Genomic DNA, 12,066 nt, shown 5'->3' with positions numbered 1-12,066 from the left:
GATTCACAAATAAACATTGTGCCCCCCTAATTAAGTCATGCCTGTGCCTCCCCCCTCCCCCCCCCAGATTGAAATGTCTGGTGACACCACTGAAGCTAAGTAGCAACATATCTTGATTTACATATTTGGTAATTCGTTTAATTTTTAGTGAATAAATGAAGATATCTCACAAATTAGCATATTTTTTTTTTCCTTTGATTATTCTAAAATGCATACCACTATCACATGAATGTGATTAACATGATTTGCAGTGGACGCTGACTGAATGATATCATTTTAGACTTAATCTAATCCTACTGTCAATAAGCATTTAAAAGTGTCTTTTCATATTTCTCTGTTTCTTTTACTTTTATGGCAGTTGGAAATTAACAATAAACAACCCTGAATCTTGGCTTGTGACGAATACAGTGTTGGTGTAGACCAACAAATCAACTACAAGATTTGTTGACTTAATTTAAATGTCTCCACAACCCATCCCCCATCTCACCCCCATCCCATCCCACACCTACCTTGTGGACATCCATTTATCACAATTATGTGTTAGAAATGAAGAAATGTTTGTTCTATCATAAATCATTTATACATTGAGGAACATTATAGTTCAAAAAATTGCTTCTTTGACAAAATTGTTAATACGTTTTACAACTGCACAGAAACAAATGGAATTATTTTGAGGTAAAATCGGTGATAAAGGGTTTGTGATCCTCATTAGGGGTTAAATGACTTTAAATATAAAACAATACTGCTATATAAACCAATATGCTGAAAAGATTAAGACCAATGGCCAGCTGATGAAGACAAATTTGAAATCTAGATTTTAACTGACATAATCATGGTCTTGCTCTGACTTAATTTGTCTGAAATATAACCCAAAATGGTGCTAAGGTTGTGAGGAGACAGGTAAGCAATGAACGAAGTAAATACAGTAAAAAGTCACTTAATATATTTTAGCAATATATCTGACAATAACACATTTACTAACATTAACCTTGAATGAAACGCTTAGAATCATGATAGTTATCATACTTAGACTCAAAATCCAAAAATTACAAGAAGCCCCAACCACATTTTTATTTGCACATTATCCACAATTTTATTCATATTTTGTTAGCCATCTTCTGATATGTATGGTTGAATATATTTCAGTGTATATTAAATTAGCAATGTTTCATTCTCATGTACATTATACTACTGTACAAGGAGCACTACAGTAATTCAGGGTGTGGCAATGCTTACTTCCCTCGGCTTCTTCTGTGGCAATTATACCCCGTGTCTGCAGCTTATGGGGCCAGCAGAAAAGCCCAATCTCAGCTAATTCCTCGCCCACTCCTTACTCCATCAATCTAAACTTTCTGTAATCTTAGAAGACTTTTATTGTCAGGATGCAGTAATCAGTCTTGGCCTTTTGTACCTTAACAATAGAAGCCCAGACAATGACTTTGTTGAAAGAACCAGAGCAGCTTAAAACAGACAGTATAAAAAAATAATAATAAAAAAAAATACTGGAAACAATAAATAAGAAAGGCCAACATTTAACACCTCCTGAAGGTTCTAAATCTCTTCTTCAATTCAAACCCTGGCCTCACCTATTTTCCTTTCAATTTCAATTTCCTTTCTTATCTTTTTTCCTTTCATTCTCCTTCTGTTTTTTTTCTTTCTGTTTTTTTCTCTCCCTTTTTCTTTGCTTACATGTGAACTATCTACCTCAACTTTTGAATGGTTTGCTTTTTTTTCCCAGGCATGTGTTTCTTTTAGGAACACATTGATTTAATTGATGGTATGTTTATACTAAAGATGATATTTCTACTTTCTATGAAAAGGTCTTATCCCCCATTTTTCTACCGTGTGGAATCATTTCATCTCAGCCATCAAAGTCTAAAAGGGCATTAGTTTAAATTATGAAGGGGTGGCTAACACATGCAGAACATCTGTTTCTCCAATCACAAACCTGTTGCTAGGACATTTAATCTACTCTTCACCCCACTCAAACAGAAATGTCCTGCTCATGTCTCATGTATCATGGCAAAGGTGACTGCTATGAGCATGACTCACCTATTAAGCTAACTCCCTGAAATGCAGACAAGTCTATAAACTTGTGTGTGGTATAGCACACACATCAGAGGATTCATCCAAGATCTTAACTGTGATGACATCAGAGTCACTGCTGTAAATTCATTCTTTCTCCAGCTGCCAGAGCATGAATTATCCATTAAAGATTTCAGTAAAGACTTGCTTGGAATTAAGGGGGGAGAGAGGGGGCGGAAGGGGCTCATAACATATTGTTTAAAGCAGAATTTTTCCAATTTTATGATCTTTCATGAATGCATCTGGCAACAGCAGAGTATTAAATGATGTCATTATGAAAAGTAAAATGTTTGTTTTTCTTTATAATATTTAACACACATTTGTTCACAGAGGAAAATATGATTGTACTGAAGTGACCTTTTGTGTGTGTTTTTTTTTATATACACCCATCACAAAGTACATTTGTAATTTTGGCCAAGTCCTGTAAAGCCTGTAAACAAGGCTCTGCATGATGATTGGCCAGGTGGTTTCACAGTGTATCGTTTATATGTAGAAAGTAGCATGGCTAGTCAGTTCTCCTTACTAGCTGTTAATCATGGCATCTGTCCCTGTTATCCCCTTAATTTTAGCTTTTTTATATGTAAATTTTGATATCTATAATTTTCTTATTTCTTATTCTAATTCTTATCAGATTTCCAGATAAACGTGATAAATTTAAGGGGTGTACGATGACATGTTACAAATCATGTAGGCTATAGAATAAATTGACATCAGATAAATAACTACAACAGACCATGACATTGTGTTAAATATAATCATCAATTCATAATCATCAATTAAATTAAATGACTTTACAGTAGGAACAAATATGACCTTGATATGTTGCAGACCAATAGAAACAATATTGCTATCAATCCAGGCTGTATTCCTATAACTAAATATCACTCTAAATCTTTAGTAATGGCCCATTAAACGTCTGAGGCTAATCATCTAAGGTGACTCGATTACTTAGTCTGACACACAGTCCATTAGGTCAGTACCAACCCCCCACCCCAACCCCACTCACTCCCCCCCCCCACCCCATTGTAATGTAAAATCTGGTCCTTGTTAATCATATGCTTAGTTTGGTCTCTTTACTTGCACTGGCCAAAAAGTAAGGAAAACAAGCCATTCTAATTTTACATTCCAATTTTGTCTCTGGATAACTAGAACTAAAGAAACCTTTTCCAATTTCTCTTTTATGCTCTCATTATAAAAAATTGTGTAGTTTAAAACCACAAAGCACTGCATGTCCATAAATTACACATTCTGATTTATTATCAATGTCAGCAAAGATTCATAGAGCCTGAAGGACAACATTTTGCCACAACTCTGGGAGTCAAGGCCGTCCACACCTTCATGGGACCGTGAGAACGTGTCAATTATTTGTACAGTCAGGGAAAAGTCTACACCTTTATCATTTCTCAATTGTATGATTCAAAACTCTGTCATTCATAGCAAGTTAAAAGGGAACTTATAAGAACTATTCATCTTCTTAAATATTTCTGTGATCACTTAAAAGAATAAACATAAAATATGTTTTAGTCTCAACACAGTTTAATATATTTATTAAATTAAAATCATTGTACTTGCACAACATTAAAAATTTAAGAGGAACATTCAACACAATCAGTTAGAAAAACAACTGCTGAAGCATGTGTGCTACTATTAGATGGCGCTCTTCAGGAATGATATGTAAGGCTTATGTTTGTAGCAACCACTGGTTGTCCAACTGTGAAGTTCAATGCTACAATGTGACAGGATTAAAAAGACACAGCATACCTCCCACAGAACTTTGCAACCTTTTGACATTTAACCATCTATAGCAATTCTCTGAAGTTACACATATGAACAGCTGAAATCTATGGACTTAAAAAAAAAGAAATTTTAGATACAAAACCTGACAGGGAAATTATAGACAACTTTCAAAAAGGAAGGACATTTTTGGATAGAATTGGATTCGAACTTGCGCCGACCTCAGCTAGGACTACATACAACTCCTGCCCTCCACTATCTGATATAAGCTATCTAACCCTTAGTCGATGGCCATTAATATGAATATTTCTTTGTTGGTGTATGTGTGCCCTCCACTAAGCTTTCTAACCCTTAGTCGATGGCCATTAATATGAATATTTCTTTGTTGGTGTATGTGTGCCCTCCACTAAGCTTTCTAACCCTTAGTCGATGGCCATTAACATGAATATTTCTTTGTTGATGTACTTGTGCTCTTCACTATCTGATAAGCTTGCTAACCCTTGGTCGATGGCCATTAATATGATTATTTCTTTATTGGTGTACATGTGCCAGTAAAAAGACAGTACATTATAAACCACATGAAGTAGTAACCAGGAACAGCACCCACATTTCACATGCAGGCCTATCAGAAACTGGCAGTAAAGGGTAACCCAGAAAAGTCAGTCTTTTTCAGATTATTGTGTTCCTTTTGTTTTCTACAGACTTCAAACTTATCATCCATTAGTTTTATGCAGTCTTAGTCTTTCAGGATATATTTAACCAGCACACATTGCAAACCCCATAAACCTGCACCCATATTGATTAATATACCTATGTTAAGTTCACAAGGTGACATAGATTAGGGTAATAACAAAAGGGGCAAGAGTCTAAATCCTTTGATAACCCTACATAGAATTGGTTCATTATTAAAGTTGATAAAAATCAGTATTTATCATAAGGGTGGCGTGAACCAACATTGAAATGTCAACATAAAACAGCTAGCACCAAACTTAATGATTTTTTTATAACAATGCCGATCTAGACATACACATACTGGCATGAAAATGATAGAACTTTGCTTTAGACTCAACTAACATCAAGGATATATGAATCAGACTAGTACAAGTTCTCTTTATCAATTAACTAATTAACTGAACATTTAGCTTACACTTTGTGAACCAACCATCAGAAACTATACATGAAGTCAGTTAGATCATCCACAGAATACTTACATACAGACAGATGCAGGCAGGTCTTACCACCATTACTCAAACATAAATTCAAACCTGTCTTATATTCTACATGGAGAATGAGACTTACTGTACCTTTCACCATCTCATAATCAAAATTAATTATATCAACATATTGCTCCAGATTAATGTTAATTATTAGTACTCATTGTCTTTTCCTTTCCGCCCCCTCTCCCTCCCCTTCACATCCCCTCCAGTCTCCCCTCTCCCTTCCCCTTCACTTCCCCTCCAATCTCCCCACTCCGCCACCTTCACATCCCTGCCAAGCTCCCCACTACCTCCCATTCACATCCCTCCAATCTCCCCTCTCCCTCCCCTTCACATCCCTCCAATCTCCCCTCTCCCTCCCTTCACATCCCCTCCAATCTCCCCTCTCCCTCCCCTTCACTTCCCCTCCAATCTCCCCACTCCGTCCCCTTCACATCCCTGTCAAACTCCCCACTACCTTCCATTTACATACTGTACCCTCCAATCTCCCCTCTCCCTCCCCTTCACATCCCCTCAAATCTCCCTACAGTACTCCCTCTCCTTCTTTTTGAGTAAAACTTTCCTTTAACTTACAAAAGATTTTAACACACATTTTATTCAACATGTATACATGCAGTGATCACACGCAAGGCCAACATACTGTACATTTACATATTCATTTATGCAGATATTAACCTGTTTCAAGTACAGTATTAACCCAAAAATAGAGTAATAGGATATATGCAATGGCACTGTAATATTGATTCAACAAAGCAGCAATAAGTATCCTTGACAGGTTGGGGACTTACAATTACAAACTCCCTGCCCCACTGCTGCATCAACCCCCCCTCCCCCCCCCCCCCATTGCACTACCAAGAAAAAACACTCTTTAACACTTGCACAGTTCCAAAGCTGACAAAGTTACTAATCAGCATGCAAACATATTTCTGTAGGAAAAACGTGCTTTATGCTAGTAGAATGGAACTACGATCACAATCAAAATATGTACAAGATATGATTTCCACCAATGGCAATGGCTTCCACACCTCTGTATTAGTCAGTGTGGCTAGAAGGAGTGGCTGCTGTTGTTTGTATAAATATGCAGTACTACATACCAAAATCAGTTATGTGGAACTGTTTCCATACAAACCTGTTGACTTGACAACTGAACTATGAATCTATTAGTACTGTACGGTTACTGCATAGTATGCTGTAATATATCGGTTAACAACGAACAGGCAATACATGTTTGGCTGATAGCAAATCAAAAAGAAGAAGAAAAAAAACAGGAAACCTTGACTTTCTTTAGTGAATTGGTATTACCCTTTAAATATATATACGGTAAAGATTTGTATTTGTCACCTCCGATGACCTTTGACACTAATTTTCTGCCACCTTGAGGGGTTTTTTTTTTCTCCTTCTTAAAGTCTCAATGTGTGTTTGCCAAATTTTAACTTTGACTTTTCCAGCTTTCTGCCCTGAAAGCTCAGTGAAAATAACACTGGTTTTATGCAATTTTCATATTAATAATAATTATTTTTATTGAGTCATCTGTCGTTAAACATTTAGAGCTGAATAAAATTTGCCATGATTTTTTAACAAGTGCGTAGATTCTACAACTTCATTCAAAATTTGCCCCGCCCAACAGATCATGTGCCAATCAAATCTCTCTGTTTTGTTTACGACCGTTAGGCCTGTGTGCTAGCCTGTGTTAGGTCCATTCTCTTGAATAGTATGTATCTTTCTTTCTGTCATACCCATGTCGCTTGTAAAATTGTGTCATTTCCTTCCATTGCAATGAATAAACAGGTGTTTTCAGACCTTTCCTCCATGAAATTGGGTAAAACAAGTGGACGGTACCAGTATATATATAGGTTACATTTGTGTAATGAACATGTTGATGTGGGCGGTCACAGTGATGTTACGGTAAAATGTTTGGGCCATAAGGGTAACAGAAAATAAATTTCTATCGATTGCGACAGCTTTTCTCAATTAAACCCACCTGGTCAGAGTGCATTTAGACTAAGAAACATTGAATCTGCTTCCGAAGTTTGTTTTCTGAAATTCATCAGCGAACACTTATTGAGACTTTAACATGTGGTGGTTCAAAATCAATTGACTTTGTCTTCATTCTGATCTGCTTATGTAATTGAACTTTTTGTGATGATTAAGGTAGAGTTGCAAAATTGTTGCACCTTTATTAAATTGGAATATAAAGCTAATTATGACCCATCTAATTAGCTTTCAGTCTCACATAATTTGATTAATGACTGTAACAGTCTATTTTCAAAGACAAACAGTCACCCACAACAGGAAGAAGATCCGATTAATTTCGTGGAAGCAGTTATCTCCAGCTGGGTGTAATATGTAACATATGGAAAGCAAATTAGGAAAAGCAAATACTGAAAACAATCTGTAGCAAGCTAAAAACCTTTTGTGAATTTGATAGATAACATTTAACATTTTATCAAAATTATCAGGTACATTACCACATTCATACACACACCCACACAGGAAGTGACTCAAGTTTCAGTTTATGAAGTATCACAGAGATAAATCAAAGTTGCCTCATACCATGTGCACACAATTCACACGTCTCCACCCACTGAATAATTATTGTACACTTACTACGTGTTGGAATCAAAGTTAAAGTATTTCTTGACGCTCTTTTCAAAACTAATTTCCACACGTTACTTCCAATGGTATCTCTCCCTCTACAATCTGGAATTGAAAGCTATCAGGAGGGATTATCCCCTCCCCCTACCCGTACCCCTCCCCCTCCCCATTACCAGAGAATGTGCTGGCAGGTTGAGAAACATTTCTTAAGACAAGCACAAAGACTATATAGTCCAATGAAGAGATTTCCAGAAAGACCTTTTCTATCTGCTACCATCAAAGCTTCAAGGCCAAACACTTCAAGAAGTGATGGTTGACTTCCCAAATCTCCTAAATATGCTGGAAATTAAAATACTGGTCACTGGCGATCTCATTTCAATAGATAGTTTACTGCGACTCCCAAAGCATAATGACCACAGTGACACATTTAATTGTCTAATTTATTCCTTTAATAGTCTGGGAATATAATTTAGAAGGCTCCATCCTCTGTTGTACTATTTAAGACTTTGAAGCTCAAATTTGCACGAAAATAATGATTACCTTTAAATAAAAGGTTAAGCGACAGAGCAAGGACATGGAACAGAACAACTTTATTATAAAATCTTTGACTGGTCTGGACGTATAAATGATAAAACTTACTGGTTTATATACTTACGAGTGACTCGCTTACCTGTCTCCTCACAACATTAGCACCTCATTCTACTGTGTCTAGTATGCCCTGGTAATCTTTTAACACTGTGCACCCTCAGCGACCGGCTCCTCCGGTCGATGCCATCCCTTCTCATTCTACCATCCAAAGTGTTTACACATACGTTTTCGTAGTGGATTAAAATCTTACGGAAATTGCCCGGAATATATTGGATTTTTACCTTCTTTACATTCTATTGGATTTCAGAACATTTTACAGTCGTTTCCAGCCTGATAAGTATCCTTTTCTTCTAAAGGGAGGAAGTTTGGGGGCTGTTTTTAGTGGGGAGACAGGTAAGCGAGGAGCGAAGTAAATCAAGGGTTGTAATTTCAAGGAGAATGTTCTTTCTGACTTATCCTAATGCAGTTTATTTTACAGGAATAAATTTTATTTTTCTTTGGGATGAAATATTTTATAGAGTGCAGCATCTTTTCAAAGTAATGTCACACAATCATAACATTAGTCATTGAAATTATGAATGCTGAATGCAAAAAGAAAACTAAGTGATGAAAGAGTGGAGGTCTACAGTACAAGTGAACATTTAACTGACGGCCTGAATCGGTTCAAGGCTATAACAATATCTTTCTCACTAATAATATAATCCTTCAGTAATTATCCATCTCTACACATGGCTTCCAGAGTTCATACAACAATCTAATCCCTCATTCTAGCACATATCTAGCACATATCGCAGATCTGAGCTACTGTACATTCATGCAGGATCTGTAAATTAATGCAAGAGTTGGATAAACCCCACCTAACCCTAAAACAGATCACATTCCTCATTTAACAATAGTAAAATGCTCCGGGGGACCTTAGCAATATGGATCCACATGTAGCAATTTTGTAAAGTAATATACTGTTTGCAGGTCAATTTACCAAATGTCAAATTTGATTCAGGGTCACCATTGATTATGGGTGTGTTTACACCATAAGTGCGATTTCAGAGAGATCTTTCTGTTGAACCTCATTCCTTCTTTGGGATAAATAATCTCAAGTTTGTATCTCAACCGTGTTACATTAGGGACAATTCGATTCTGAGAGCTCATAGTTGAACTGAGAGCCTTTACTTCAATCCTGATTGATGTGTAAACATTGAGACTTTGAGAGCTGACTGAGCAAATAGCTTTCAAAGCTATCAGCAGTTTATAAATACGTGGACTACTAACCTTTGTCAGTAAGTACAGTAGTTGGTGACATGCATGTTGGGCAAAGGGAGGGAGGGTGTACACGGGGAGGGTAGGGGTTGAGTCTGGGACTGCCTGTTTTTCATTGTAGGACAGTATTTAAAAATACCCCAATGAACTTGTGAGTAAAAACTACCAGAATGAACTTGTGAGTAGTTCCAAACGAATAAATGCACAGGATGACTTGTTTTTAAGTGAATTGTGTCATGTTTCCCTGATTTTCCAAGAACCTCCCTCATTAGTTGCAGCAGATTTGTCTTATATAGTTAAATAATATGGCATAACACAACCATATGTGCAGTAGGACTTAGAGCTAGTCATGGATACCATTTCCAATTTCATGGATAGATCAGCACTTACTTTGCTTCTCTTATATCCACCCCTCAATCCCCCTCAACCCCACCCCCACTCAACCCCCCTCAATCTCCCCCTCCCCACCTCAATTCCTCACCCCCTCTTTCTCTTTTTTGTTATGTAGTCATTTGGAGCATTAACCTGAATGACAAAAGAGAACCTCACAAAGAACACTAATATGTAACTGTAGCCACTCTAGTCAGAAATGAAATTGACAATTTTAGAAAGCAATTTTAACACCACCAATTTGCAATTTAATATTACATAATTATATAATGCAACCCTATTGGACTGGTATTCCAGACACTGGCACAGTTTGGGTCAAATTTTAACAGGTTATTGAAAACCAGTCTTTTTAACAGGTCATTGAAAATCAGTCTTCTGTAAAGTGACACATTTTCCATCTCAGGTAAGAAATACAATAAACTTTCCATTCTTGCTCTTCATCAAAATGGACATCCACACTCTATTGAGTGTGTGCAGGGTATACATGCTTGTCAAAAGGATATTAGATGAAAGTTATATTCGAAGAAGATACAAGTCATTACTATTTAGCTATTGTTAACAGTACACTCAACTGTTACTAGCTATACATCTTCAGCATTGTTTTATAGTCTAAGAAACAACAGAAACATTGTTGGCTACACCTGATCTTGTTCTCATTACAAGTCTGGTCATTTGTTCACATAGGCGTAGGAGGCGGGGGGGCTGGGGGGGCTGCAGCCCCCCCAACAATTTTTTTGGGTGAAAATTCATGCAATATGCTGAGAATTTTTCGGGCACCTACTGGAAGAATAATAATATGCAATGTGTTTTTCTGGGGTTTTTTGGTAAAAATTCGGCAATATGCTGAGAATTGTTCGGGCACCTACCAGTGGCAGAGCGTCCATACAGTCAGAGGGGCGATGACCGCTGACGGACTCAAATGGACTGCTGGCGCCCTTTTCAGCTTTTTACCACTTTTTACTTATTCGCGATTATCGACTTTTTTATTGCGCTCTCAAATACCTATTGACATTTTTCACATTTTGTTGGTGCAATTTTCTGACAAATGGCGATGACACCTATTTATCCTTCATTTATCTGCAAATTAGCAAGGCCCGGAAAGGGTCATTTCCGGCGATCTAGGGAGTATCTTTACTCAAAAATTTCTGTACGCTCCGCGCCAACCTGTGGTGGCGCTCCGCTTAGATAGTGTCAAAAGCACCCCTACAGACCCATTCTCTTCCCCCCCCCCCTGACCAATACCCCTAGCTCCGCCACTGGCACCTACTGAAAAAAGAAGAATAATTTGCAATGTGTTTTTCAATGGTTAAACTGATATTATTATCATTATTATTGTAAGGACTTCCCCAATAATTATAAACAATATAGAAGGGTAATAACACGAAAAATGATTTTATGTTATTGGCAGGTGATGTAGTAACTGATGGATGCCTATGTGATATGCACATTAACATGTAGAACGCGCTATGAGCGCGCGAAAAAATTTTGGTTATATTTTTCGGGCAAGTCGTTACAGCCCCCCCAAATCAAATGAGGCTCCTACGCCTATGTTTGTTCAGGTACGTGCAGGGGGATGTTTTGAAGGCAACATTTTACCTTTTAAATTATGAGAATGATAATAAAATTATTATTTATCTTATATTACTGTATGCCCCATCATAAACTCCAGGCCCCTGGGATAGCTATAGCTCCACAGGGCCAACCCCCCCCCATCCTCCCCCTCTCATCAGATCAGGGTATGTGAATGTACAGTACCTCCAGCATGATCACAAACACTGGCTGAGTCCTGATAATCATACATTAACAACATTCTGGTTCCTGTCCTATCCATGTATAACACACAATTCAAATTCTGTCCATGAGAATCATGCATGAATATTGGATTTATACAAGCATTGTCCATAACCGTACATAATGTACATATTAACATTAAACAACCAAAAACGTACTGGTTTCTGAATTTATGATAAAGTGACAAGACTTACCTGTCTCCGGTCTACGTATACACTCTCCTTTTCTACCTAAACTACTAACTTTTGTAACCTTTTAGCACTGTGCCCCCTATACCACATCCTTGGCTCCACCTATTACAGATCTCTCCCTTCAGGACCTACCCATTTGTGCATGACTAACCTTGAGACAGGTAGTTAAAGCAGGAGTGAAGTAAATTAGCAGATTTCAAATCCTTTTTTATAGGCTA

The 12,066-nt window shown here is 37.3% G+C and overlaps 1 protein-coding gene across 11 annotated transcripts in view; it reads right to left on the bottom strand.

Moving 5' to 3' along the window:
- Nucleotides 1-12,066, bottom strand: part of LOC139973076 (uncharacterized) — a 293,321-nt gene that overhangs the window by 263,128 nt on the left and 18,127 nt on the right. The window lies entirely within an intron of this gene.

This window comes from Apostichopus japonicus, chromosome 9, assembly GCF_037975245.1.
Source record: "Apostichopus japonicus isolate 1M-3 chromosome 9, ASM3797524v1, whole genome shotgun sequence".
Classification (NCBI taxonomy): Eukaryota; Metazoa; Echinodermata; class Holothuroidea; order Aspidochirotida; family Stichopodidae; genus Apostichopus; species Apostichopus japonicus.
The sequence above is the reverse complement of the archived record's forward strand: the minus strand, read 5'-3'. Positions and strand labels throughout refer to the sequence as shown.